General features: G+C 46.4%; 1 protein-coding gene across 1 annotated transcript in view; it reads left to right on the top strand.

The window, feature by feature from the left end:
- The window catches only part of LOC110519984 (inactive dipeptidyl peptidase 10), a 207,193-nt gene that overhangs the window by 101,771 nt on the left and 92,914 nt on the right, over positions 1 to 12,508 (top strand). The gene's annotated exons all lie outside the window — the stretch shown is intronic.

Here is a 12,508-nt window from a genome sequence, read left to right on the forward strand (position 1 = left end):
TGTCCAGTAAAAGGCCAGAGCTCGTCAGTAAGCGGAGGTTCTACTGGTGAGCGCTACTACTCCTGTCTCTCCTTCAAGATCCTGCACTACCTTGTCGGTCCATCTACGCTGGACCGGTTCGTCAGCTTCCTGCAGTGCCTTAATAGACTCTGGGGCGGAGGGCTGTTTTATGGACGAGACCTGGGCTCGGGAACATGACATTCCTCTCAGACAGTTAAAGGAGCCCACGGCCTTGTTCGCCCTGGATGGTAGTCCTCTCCCCAGGATTCAGCGTGAGACGCTACCTTTAACCCTCACTGTTTCTGGTAATCATAGTGAAACCATTTCTTTTTTAATTTTTCGTTCACCTTTTACACCTGTTGTTTTGGGCCATCCCTGGCTAGTTTGTCATAATCCTTCCATTAATTGGTCTAGTAATTCTATCCTCTCCTGGAACGTCTCTTGTCATGTGAAATGTTTAATGTCTGCTATCCCTCCTGTTTCCTCTGTCTCTTCTTCACAGGAGGAGCCTGGTGATTTGACAGGGGTGCCGGAGGAATATCACGATCTGCGCACGGTGTTCAGTCGGTCCAGGGCCACCTCTCTTCCTCCACACCGGTCGTATGATTGTAGTATTGATCTCCTTCCGGGAACCACCCCCCCCCGGGGTAGACTATACTCTCTGTCGGCTCCCGAACGTAAGGCTTTCGAAGATTATTTGTCTGTAGCTCTTGACGCCGGTACCATAGTCCCCTCCTCCTCTCCCGCCGGAGCGGGGTTTTTTTTTGTCAAGAAGAAGGACGGGTCTCTGCGCCCCTGCATAGATTATCGAGGGCTGAATGACATAACAGTGAAGAATCGTTATCCGCTTCCTCTTATGTCTTCAGCCTTCGAGATCCTGCAGGGAGCCAGGTTTTTCACTAAGTTGGACCTTCGTAACGCTTACCATCTCGTGCGCATCAGGGAGGGGGACGAGTGGAAGACGGCGTTTAACACTCCGTTAGGGCACTTTGAATACCGGGTTCTTCCTTTCGGCCTCGCTAACGCTCCAGCTGTCTTTCAGGCATTAGTCAATGATGTCCTGAGAGACATGCTGAACATCTTTGTTTTCGTTTACCTTGACGATATCCTGATTTTTTCACCTTCACTCCAGATTCATGTTCAGCACGTTCGACGTGTCCTCCAGCGCCTTTTAGAGAATTGTCTTTTTGTGAAGGCTGAGAAGTGCACTTTTCATGCCTCCTCCGTCACATTTCTCGGTTCTGTTATTTCCGCTGAAGGCATTAAGATGGATCCCGCTAAGGTCCAAGCTGTCATTGATTGGCCCGTCCCTAAGTCACGCGTCGAGCTGCAGCGCTTTCTCGGCTTCGCGAACTTCTATCGTCGTTTCATCCGTAATTTCGGTCAGGTGGCAGCTCCTCTCACAGCCCTTACTTCTGTCAAGACGTGCTTTAAGTGGTCCGTTTCCGCCCAGGGAGCTTTTGATCTCCTCAAGAATCGTTTTACATCCGCTCCTATCCTTGTTACACCTGACGTCTCTAGACAGTTCGTTGTCGAGGTTGACGCGTCAGAGGTGGGCGTGGGAGCCATCCTTTCTCAGCGCTCCCTCTCTGACGACAAGGTCCACCCATGCGCGTATTTTTCTCATCGCCTGTCGCCGTCGGAACGTAACTATGATGTGGGTAACCGCGAACTGCTCGCCATCCGGTTAGCCCTAGGCGAATGGCGACAGTGGTTGGAGGGGGCGACCGTTCCTTTTGTCGTTTGGACTGACCATAGGAACCTTGAGTACATCCGTTCTGCCAAACGACTTAATGCGCGTCAGGCGCGTTGGGCGCTGTTTTTCGCTCGTTTCGAGTTCGTGATTTCTTATCGTCCGGGCTCTAAGAACACCAAGCCTGATGCTTTGTCTCGTCTCTTCAGTTCTTCAGTAGCCTCCACTGACCCCGAGGGGATTCTCCCTGAGGGGCGTGTTGTCGGGTTGACTGTCTGGGGAATTGAGAGGCAGGTAAAACAAGCGCTCACTCACACTCCGTCGCCGCGCGCTTGTCCTAGGAACCTTCTTTTCGTTCCCGTTCCTACTCGTCTGGCCGTTCTTCAGTGGGCTCACTCTGCCAAGTTAGCCGGCCACCCTGGCGTTCGGGGTACGCTTGCTTCCATTCGCCAGCGTTTTTGGTGGCCCACCCGGGAGCATGACACGCGTCGTTTCGTGGCTGCTTGTTCGGTCTGCGCGCAGACTAAGTCCGGTAACTCTCCTCCTGCCGGCCGTCTCAGGCCGCTTCCTATTCCCTCTCGACCGTGGTCTCACATCGCCTTAGATTTTGTCACCGGACTGCCTTCGTCAGCGGGGAAGACTGTTATTCTTACGGTTGTCGATAGGTTCTCTAAGGCGGCTCATTTCATTCCCCTTGCTAAGCTTCCTTCTGCTAAAGAGACGGCACAAATCATCATCGAGAATGTTTTCAGAATTCATGGCCTTCCGTCAGACGTCGTTTCGGACAGAGGTCCGCAATTCACGTCTCAATTTTGGAGGGAGTTTTGCCGTTTGATTGGGGCTTCCGTCAGTCTCTCTTCCGGCTTTCACCCCCAGTCTAACGGTCAAGCAGAACGGGCCAATCAGACTATTGGTCGCATCTTACGCAGTCTTTCTTTTCGTAACCCTGCGTCTTGGTCAGAACAGCTCCCCTGGGCAGAATACGCCCACAACTCGCTTCCTTCGTCTGCGACCGGGCTATCTCCTTTTCAGAGTAGCCTCGGGTACCAGCCTCCGCTGTTCTCATCTCAGTTCGCCGAGTCCAGCGTCCCCTCCGCTCAGGCTTTTGTCCAACGTTGCGAGCGCACCTGGAAGAGGGTCAGGTCTGCACTTTGCCGTTATAGGACGCAGACTGTGAGGGCTGCTAATAAGCGTAGAACTAAGAGTCCTAGATATTGTCGCGGTCAGAGAGTTTGGCTCTCCACTCAGAACCTTCCCCTTAAGACGGCTTCTCGCAAGTTGACCCCGCGGTTCATTGGTCCGTTCCGTATTTCTCGGGTCATTAATCCTGTCGCAGTTCGACTTCTTCTTCCGCGATACCTTCGTCGCGTCCACCCGGTCTTCCATGTCTCCTGTATTAAGCCCGTTCTTCGCGCCCCCGCTCGTCTTCCCCCCCCCCCCCCATCCTTGTCGAGGGCGCACCCATCTACAGGGTCCGCAGGATTTTGGACATGCGTCCTCGGGGCCGTGGTCACCAGTACCTCGTTGATTGGGAGGGGTACGGTCCTGAGGAGAGGAGTTGGGTTCCCTCTCGGGACGTGCTGGACCGTGCGCTGATCGAGGATTTCCTCCGTTGCCGCCAGGTTTCCTCCTCGAGTGCGCCAGGAGGCGCTCGGTGAGTGGGGGGGTACTGTCATGTACTGTCATGTTGTGTCTTGTCTCTGTCCTTTCCCTTCACCCTGTCTCCCTCTGCTGGTCGTTGTTAGGTTACCTTTTCTCCCCCGCTTTCCCCCAGCTGTTCCTTGTCTCCTCTAACTACCCATTCACCCCGTTTCCCACCTGTTCCCTTTTTCCCTCTGATTAGGTCCCTATATCTCTCTCTGTTTCTGTTCCTGTCCTTGTCGGATTCTTGTTTGTTGTGTTTCATGCCTGAGCCAGACTATCGTCATGTTTGCTGTAACCTTGTCCTGTCCTGTCGGAATCTGCCGGTCTATCTGAGCCTACCTATGTTTGGTTATTAAAGAAGCTCTGTTTAAGTTAGTTCGCTTTTGGGTCCTCATTCACTCACCATAACAAATATGTTCTGGAATTCATCCAATGACATTGAGGAGCACACTACCTCAGTCATCGGCTTCATCAATAAGTGCATCGACGATGTCGTCCCCACAGTGACTGTACGTACATATCCCAGCCAGAAGCCATGGATTACAGGCAACATCTGCATCAAGCTAAAGGCTAGAGCTGCCACTTTCAAGGAACGAGAGACTAATCCGGACACTTATAACAAATCCGCTATGCCCTCAGACAAACCATCAAACAAGCAAAGTGTCAATACAGGATTAAGATTGAATCCTACTTACACCGGCTCTGACGCTCGTCGGATGTGACAGGGCATGAAAACTAATAAAGACTACAAAGGGAAACCCAGACGCGAGCTGCCCAGTGACGCGAGCCTACCAGATGAGCTAAATGCCTTTTATGATCGTTTTGAGGCATTGCAACACTGAAGCATGAACGAGAGCACCAGCTGTTCTGGATGACTGTGTGATAACGCTCTCGGTAGCCAATGTGAGCAAGACCTTTAAACAGTTCAACATTAAGAAAACCGTGGGGCCAGACAGATTACCAGAACGTGTACTCAAAGCATGAGATGACCAACTGTCAAGTGTCTTCACTGATATTTTCAACCTCTCCCCTCTGTAATTCCTACATGTTTCAATCAGACCACCAAAGTCCCTGTGCCCATGGAAGGGAAGGTAACCTGCCTAAATGATTACTGCCCCTTAGCATTCACGTTGGTAGCCATGACGTGCTTTGAAAGCCTGGTCATGGCTCACATCAACAGCATCCTCTAGGACACCCTAAACCCTCACAATCTCACTCCACACTGCCCTTTCCAACCTGGACAAAAGGAACACCTATGTAAGAATGCTGTTCATTGACTATAGCTCAGCTTTCAACACCATAGAAAGCCCACAAAGCTCATCACTAAACTAGGGACCCTGGGCCTAAACACCTCCCCCTGCAACTTGATCCGGGCCGCCCCCAGGTGTTAAGGGTAGGAAACCACACGTCTGTCACGTTGATCCTCAATGCTGGGGCCCCTCAGGGGTGTGTACTTAGTCCCCTCCTGTACTCCCTGTTCACCTACGACTGTGTGGCCAAACATGACTCCAACACCATCATTAAGTTTGCTGACGACACAACAGTCACCGACAACGATGAGAAAGCCTATAGGGAGGAGGTCAGAGAACTGGCAGTGTGGTGTCAAGATAACAACCTCTCCCTCAATGTGAGCAAGACAATGGAGCTGATCGTGGACTACAGGAAAAGGCGGGCAGAAAAGGCCCCCACACCAATGGGGCTGTAGTGGAGCGGGTCGAGAGTTTCAATTCACCAACGAGTCCCACATCACCAATGAACTATCATGGTCCAAACACACCAAGACAGTTGTGAAGAGGGCACGACAAAACCTTTTACCCCTCAAGAGTCTGAAAAGATTTGGCATGGGTCCCCAGATCCTCAAAAAGTTATACAGCTGCACCGTCAAGAGCATCGTGACAGGTTGCATCACCGCCTGGTATGGCAACTGCTCGGCATCTGTTCATAAGGCGCTACAGGAGCTAGTGTGTATGGCCCAGTACATGGGGCCAAGCTTCCTGCCATCCAGGACCTATATAATAGGCGGTGTCAGAGGAAAGCCCATAACATGTTCAGACTCCAGTCACCCAAGTCATAGACTATTTTGTCTGCTACCGTAAGGCAAACGGTACCGGAGAACCAAGTCTAAGACCAAAAGGCTCCTTAACAGCTTCTATCCCCAAGCCTTAGGACTGCTGAACAATTAATCAAATGTTCACCGGACAATTTACATTGACCCCCCCCCCCCCCCATTTGTTTTGTACACTGCTGCTACACACTGTTTATTATCTATCCATAGTCACTTGAACCCTATCTACATGTACAAATTACCTCAACTAACCTGTACCCCCGCACACTGACTCGGCTCCGGTACTCCCTGTAAAAAAACTTGGTATTGTTATTTTATTGTGTTACTCTTTATAATTGTTTACTTTAGTTTATTCGGTAAATATTTTCTTGACTCTTTTTGAACTGCACTGTTGGTTAAGGGCTCGTAAGTAAGTAAGCATTCAATCAATGAATCAAATGTATTTATAAAGCCCTTTTTGCATCAACCGATGTCACAATGTGCTGTACAGAAACCCAGCCTAAAGCCCCAAACAGCAAGCAATGCAGATGTAGAAGCACATTGGCTAGGAAAAACTCCCTAGAAAGGCCAGAACCTATGAAGAAACCTAGAGAGGAACCAGGCTCTGAGGAGTGGCCAGTCCTCTTCAGGCTGTGTCGGGTGGAGATTTTAACAGAACATGGCCAAGATGTTCAAACATTCATAGATGACCAGCAGGGTCAGATAATGATAATCACAGTGGTTGTAGAGGGTGCAACAGGTCAGCACCTCAGGTGTAAATGTCAGTTGGCTTTTCATAGCCGATCATTCAGAGTTAGAGACAGCAAGTGCGAAGAGAGAGTCCAAAACAGCAAAACAGCTACCTTGTCAGGGCATGGTCCTAGGGCTCAGGTCCTCCGAGTGAAGAGAGAGCGAAAAAGAAATAGAAAGAGAGAGAGAATTAGAGGGAGCATACTTAAATTCACCCAGGACACCGGATACGACAGGAGAAATACTCCAGATATAACAGACTGACCCTAGCCCCCCAACACATAAACTATTGCAGCATAAATACTGGAGGCTGAGACAGGAGTGGTCGGGAGACACTGTGGCCCTGTCCAACAATACCCACGGACAGGGCAAACAGGCTGGGTATAACCCCACCCACTTTGACAAGGCACAGCCCCCACACCACCAGAGGGATCTCTTCAACCACCAACCTACTACCCGGAGACAAGGGCAGAGTATAGCCCACGAAGATCTCCCCCACGGCATGAACCCGAGGGGGGCGCCAACCCGGACAGGATGATCACGTCAGTGACTCAACCTACTCAAATGACGCACCCCTCCTAGGGACGGCAGGGAAGAACAACAGTAAGCCAGTGACTCAGCCCCCGTAATAGAGTTTAGAGGCAGAGAATCCCAGTGGAGAGAGGGAAACCGGCCAGGCAGAAACAGCAAGGGCGGTTCGTCGCTCCAGTGCCTTTCCGTTCACTTTCACACCCCTAGGCTAGACTACACTCAATCATAGGATCTACGGTAGAGATTAGTCTTCAATAAAGACTTGAAGGTTGGGACCGAGTCTACGTCTCTCACATGGGTAGGCAGACCATTACATAAAAATCGAGCTCTGTAGGAGGAAGCCCTACATCCAGCTGTTTGCTTAGAAATTCTAGGGACAGTAAGGAGGCCTGTGTCTCTTGACCGTAGCGCACGTGTAGGTATGTACGGCAGGACCAAATCAGAACGACAGTTAGGAGCAAGCCCATGTAATGCTTTGTAGGTTAGCAGTAAAACCTTGAAATCAATCCTAGCCTTAACAGGAAGCCAGTGTAGAGATGCTAGCACTGGAGTAATATGATCAAATGTTTTGGTTCTAGTCAAGATTCTAGCAGCCGTGTTTAGCACTGACTGAAGTTTATTTAGTGCTTTATTCAGTTAGCTGGAAAGTAGAGCCTTGCAGTAGTCTAATCTAGAAATGACAAAAGCATGGATACATTTTTCTGCCACATTTTTGGACAGAAAGTTTCTGATTTCTGTGATGTTACGAAGATGCAAAAAAGCTGTCCTTGAACTATTCTTGATATGTTCGTCAAAAGAGATCAGGGTCGAGAGTAACGCTGAGGTCCTTCACAGTTTTATTTGAGATGATTGTACAACCATCAAGATTAATTGTCAGATCCAACAGAATATCTCTTTGTTTCTTGGGACCTAGAACTAGCGTCTCTGTTTTGTCCGAGTTTAAAAGTAAAACAATTGCTGCCATCCACTTCCTTATGTCTGAAGCACAGGCTTCAAGGGAGGGCAATTTTGGAGATTCACCATGTTTCATTGAAATGTACAGGTGTGTGTCATCTGCATAGCAGTGAAAGTTAACATTCCGAAAGACATCACCAAGAGGTAAAATATATAGTGAAAACAATAGTGGTCTAAAACGGAACCTTGAGGAACATCAACATTACAGTTGATTTGTCAGAAGTCTCCATCCACAGAGACAAACTGATATCTTTCCGACAGATAAGCTCTAAACCAAGCCAGAACTTGTCCGTGTAGACCAATTTGGGTTTCCAATCTCTCCAAACGAATGTGCTGATCAATGGTATCAAAGCAGCACTAAGGTCTAGGAGCACGAGGACAGATGCAGAGCCTTGGTCTGACGCCATTAAAAGGTCATTTACCACCTTCACAAGTGCAGTCTCAGTGCTATGATGGAGTCCAAAACCAGACTGAAGCATTTCGTATACATTGTTCTTCTTCAGGAAGGCAGTGAGTTGCTGCGCAACAGCTTGAATTTCTTTTGAGAGGAATTGGATATTCGATACAGGCCGATAGTTTTTCATATTTTCTGGGTCAATATTTGGCTTTTTCAAGAGAGGCTTTATTACTGCCACTTTTAGTGAGTTTGGTACACATCCGGTGGATAGGGAGTCATTTATTATATTCAACATAGGAGAGCCAAGCACAGGAAGCAGCTCCTTCAGTAGTTTAGTTGGAATAGGGTCCAGTATGCAGCTTGAAGGTTTAGAGTCATTTAACGGTAAGGTCTACACTTGTTGTATTCGGTGCACGTGATAAATAAATCTTGATTTGATTGGGTTGGGTTGATAGTCGGTAGACCCAGGTTTGAGTTCCAGGCGGGGCTACCCCCCGAACTTGCAATATTCTGCATTTACATACCCCAGTGTTGAAAGTAACTGAATATATTCCTTGCCTACTGAGGGTTATGTCACCTATTTGTTTGGAAGTTTTTGGGTACTGCTTGAATAAACTACAAATAAGTTGCTTTAACAAGTGTTGCCCGTGGCCTGAAATGTATGTGCAAAGGAATAGGACAGGTTGCTTTGCCCAGGATCAACAGTTTAAAATATTTTTGATTGTATATTTTTTGAAACGCTGTTATTTCTTTGTTTAGCCTATGGGGGGATTTTCCCCCTCTTCCTCGTGTAATTGCTTTGTTCGACTTAATTGTTCTCCAATTTAATCCCTGCATGGAGTGCATTCTGAACTTTTAATTAGACGGTGTTTTGATTATGTTGCGGTTGAAAGTGAATCATGTTTCTCATTAAAGTGGCAACAGTAGAGTATGCCTGTTGTCTGCTATTGCATCCCTGTCATGTTTGTCTTTCTTACATGAACATTTATGTTCAAGTTAATTAAAATGTAAAGCCAGAATGCATAGATAATATCCACTCCGTCTCCTGTATTGGCTTTGAAGGTCTACCAAGTTACCTGGCCTTCAAAACATTTGCATCAAATTATTAATTTGATGCTTTTAGTCACAGAACGATGTTGTGGACATACAAACATGTTGACAGCTTTCAGTCAGATTATTCGAGAACATGATATTTGATTACATGACAATCAGTAGTGACATGCCAAGCACACCTGAAACAACCTGCACTAATGTGACATTCAGTATGCCATGTAAATGTGGACCATTTCTTCCAAGTCGGAATATTTCTCTAAAATCTGCTCATTTTCTAGTGCTTTGTGGTGAATCCACAGAGCAGGATTAACCACAGTGCCAAGATGGCAAACTCGCTGGGCAGTGGTCGTAGTGGCAGCAGGGTCCTTCTACCCCAGCCCCATCTCCTTTGGAAGGCTTCTTTGAACTTCTTCGTACAGCTGCTCAGACACAGCTCTGGTGGGCTCTTCTGTATTGGATCTCACTTCTGACACCAAATGTTATGTTGGGTGTCATGTGGAATTCAAACCCGATACCATCCATTTGTAACTATACACGGCTTTGTGAAAGGCCGGCCTAAATCCAGCTATCAAAGCACAGCATTCTAAGCAGGTTGATTTGGAATGTCAAATGACTCTCGCATTGTACTCCAGTTCATTTTCGAAATAGAGAATCATTCAAACTAAATGATAATACCTTTTCATTTGTTTGCTTTAGACAGATGGGGCACTGTTTGTGGACAGCTAACAGGCTTAAGTATTAGAGGTTTCTTCTGCAATTGTAACATTTGGTGTGGCTATTTAGGCTTAAATCAAACTCACCTCCATTAGAGGGCCATTACGGTGATGAGAGGTGAGGCAGACAGATATGCAGGCATTCGGGGCTCTCGAGTCGCATAAGCTTCATCGTTAGCCACAATTTGATCTTATAAATACATGACACTGCTAGTATATATTGGATAGGATGCCAGTTCTGTGAGTTGTTTTGTTGTGTAGACTAGATATTGCATTGACAGCATCCTTAAAGTGAACTAGCTATCAACACAAACTCAAGCCCAAAACACAAAACATACATAGAAATGTTATGATAGCACTTCCTATTTCCAAACCGAAAATCCTACCCGTCTTATTGGACAGCTAGTTTCAGTCTTTAGTGAAGCAGATCAAATCAAATTGTACTGGCCACATACACATACTTAGCAGATGTTATTGCAGGTGTAGCGAAATGCTTGTGTTCCTAGTTCCAACAGTGCAATAATACCTAACAATTGACAACAATACAAACACATCTAAAAGTGAAATAATGGAATTAATAAGAAATATATCAATATTAGCTTGAGCGATGTCGAAGTAGCAAAATACATTAGAATAGAATAAAGTATATACATATGAGATGAGTAAAGCAGTATGTTAACATTATTTAAACGTTATTAATTTGACTAGTGTTCCATTATTAAAGTTGCCAGTGATTCCAAGTCTATGTATATAGGGCAGCAGCCTCTAAGGTGCAGAGTTGCGTAACCTGGTGGAAGCCGGCTAGTGATGGCTATTTAACAGTCTGAGGGACTTGAGGGTGGACAATTTCAGTTTGTCAGTGGTGTGTACGACGAAGAACTTGAAGCTTTCTGGGATAGGGAGAGATTGAATATGTCTGTAAACACTCCAGTCAGCTGGTCTGCGCATGCTCTGAGGACGCGGCTAGGGATGCCATCTGGGCCGGCAGCCTTGCGAGGGTTAACACGCTTAAATGTCTTACTCAAGTTGGCCACGGAGAAGGAAAGCTCATAGTCCTTGGTAGTGGGTCATGTCGGTGGCACTGTGTTATGCTCAAAGCAGGCGAAGAAGGTGTTTAGCTTTTCCGTGAGCAAGACGTCGGTTTCCGCAACGTGGCTGGTTTTCCATTTGTAGTCCGTGATTGTCTGTAGACCCTGCCACATACGTCTTGTGTCTGAGCCGTTGAATTGCAACTCCAGTTTGTCACTTTACTTGCCTGTTTTATTGCCTTACGGAGAGAATAACTACACTATTTGTATTCTGCCATATTCCTAGTCACCTTGCCGTGGTTAAATGCGGTGGTTTGCGCTTTCAGTTCTGCGCAAATGCTGCCATCTATCCACATTTTCTGGTTTGGGTAGGTTTTAATAGTCACAGTGGGTACAACATCTCCTATATACTTCCTGATGAACTCAGTCACCGTATCCATGTATTCGTCGATGTACATTGATGGTACATTGATGTTGAAACGGTTCAAGACATTTCTGTTTTAAAGCAGCTCTTTTTGCTGAATCCTATACCACACACACTGCCTTCTGGAGCGATTTAGGCAGGCTGCCTCTACTCAATGCCTTTGATATAACAGCGGGGCTTGCAGAGCCTGAGACAGGTCAGCTCAGCTCAGCTCCATAACGGTGCTTTATGTAAGTCTGGCTGATGCAGGCTGCTGGTTGACCTGGAAACGTTTGTTGGTTCTGGGGAAAAAATATATTTGAGGATAAGGAGTTGGTTGATCATTTCAACACAGGTCTATGTAACACAGATCATTTAGGTTGTTAATGGAATCGGACATTATGTTTCTAGAATTTCTCTGGACATGGTGATTCCAGGGCTCTTCAACCACATCCATTCAGGGAATGAGATTTGAATAAGACCTGAATTGAAAATGTGTTATTATTTCCCCCTTTTCGTGAATTTCAATATATATATATATATATTGGGTATGTTGAAAAGGATGTTTCCTAGGCCTTGTATTTACCCTGTGACATTAGAGGTCTGGATATACAATTTTCGTCTTTCTCTCTCTGTGTTCAAAATGTGTCAAAAGTTGATATTTGATTGACTTTCACATTTCAGACCTGTAGAGGAAATGCCAAATTGAAATGTTAAATGAAATGTGAAATTTATTTAACCGTATTTATTTAACCTATTTAACTAGTCAAGTCAGTTAAGAACAAATTCTTATTTTACAATGACAGCCTATGCCCGCCAAACCCTCCCTTAACCAATTGTGCGCCGCCCTATGGGACTCCCAATCATGGCCAGTTGTGATCCAGCCCGGGATCGAACCAAGGTCTGTAGTGAAACCTCTAGCACTGAGATGCAGTGCCTTAGACTGCTGCATCACTCGGGAGCCACTCATGTCAGTGATTACATTTCTGATCTCCTTGTGTGTCTTTGTGCCCACAGATCTATCAGTCTCAGGAAATCCCACGCTGAAAAATATGAAATTCACTACTTTTATTGATCGGCTTGCTCTGCCCTCATATTTAGCCTCGCATAGTGTAACATGTTATTTTCAGGACAACCAGGGCTTAAAGTTGAACACTATTTGACATAAACTGTTCCATTTATGAATTTTTTTGAGAAATTCCAATTGAAAAAAAAGGTCCACCAAGCAAAATCCTGATTTAAAATATATATATATATATTTATAAGAATGCTGTAAATACAGAAATTATTTTTGCAGT

This window comes from Oncorhynchus mykiss, chromosome 3 (genome assembly GCF_057628025.1).
Source record: "Oncorhynchus mykiss isolate SJ-2025 chromosome 3, ASM5762802v1, whole genome shotgun sequence".
Taxonomy (NCBI): domain Eukaryota; kingdom Metazoa; phylum Chordata; class Actinopteri; order Salmoniformes; family Salmonidae; genus Oncorhynchus; species Oncorhynchus mykiss.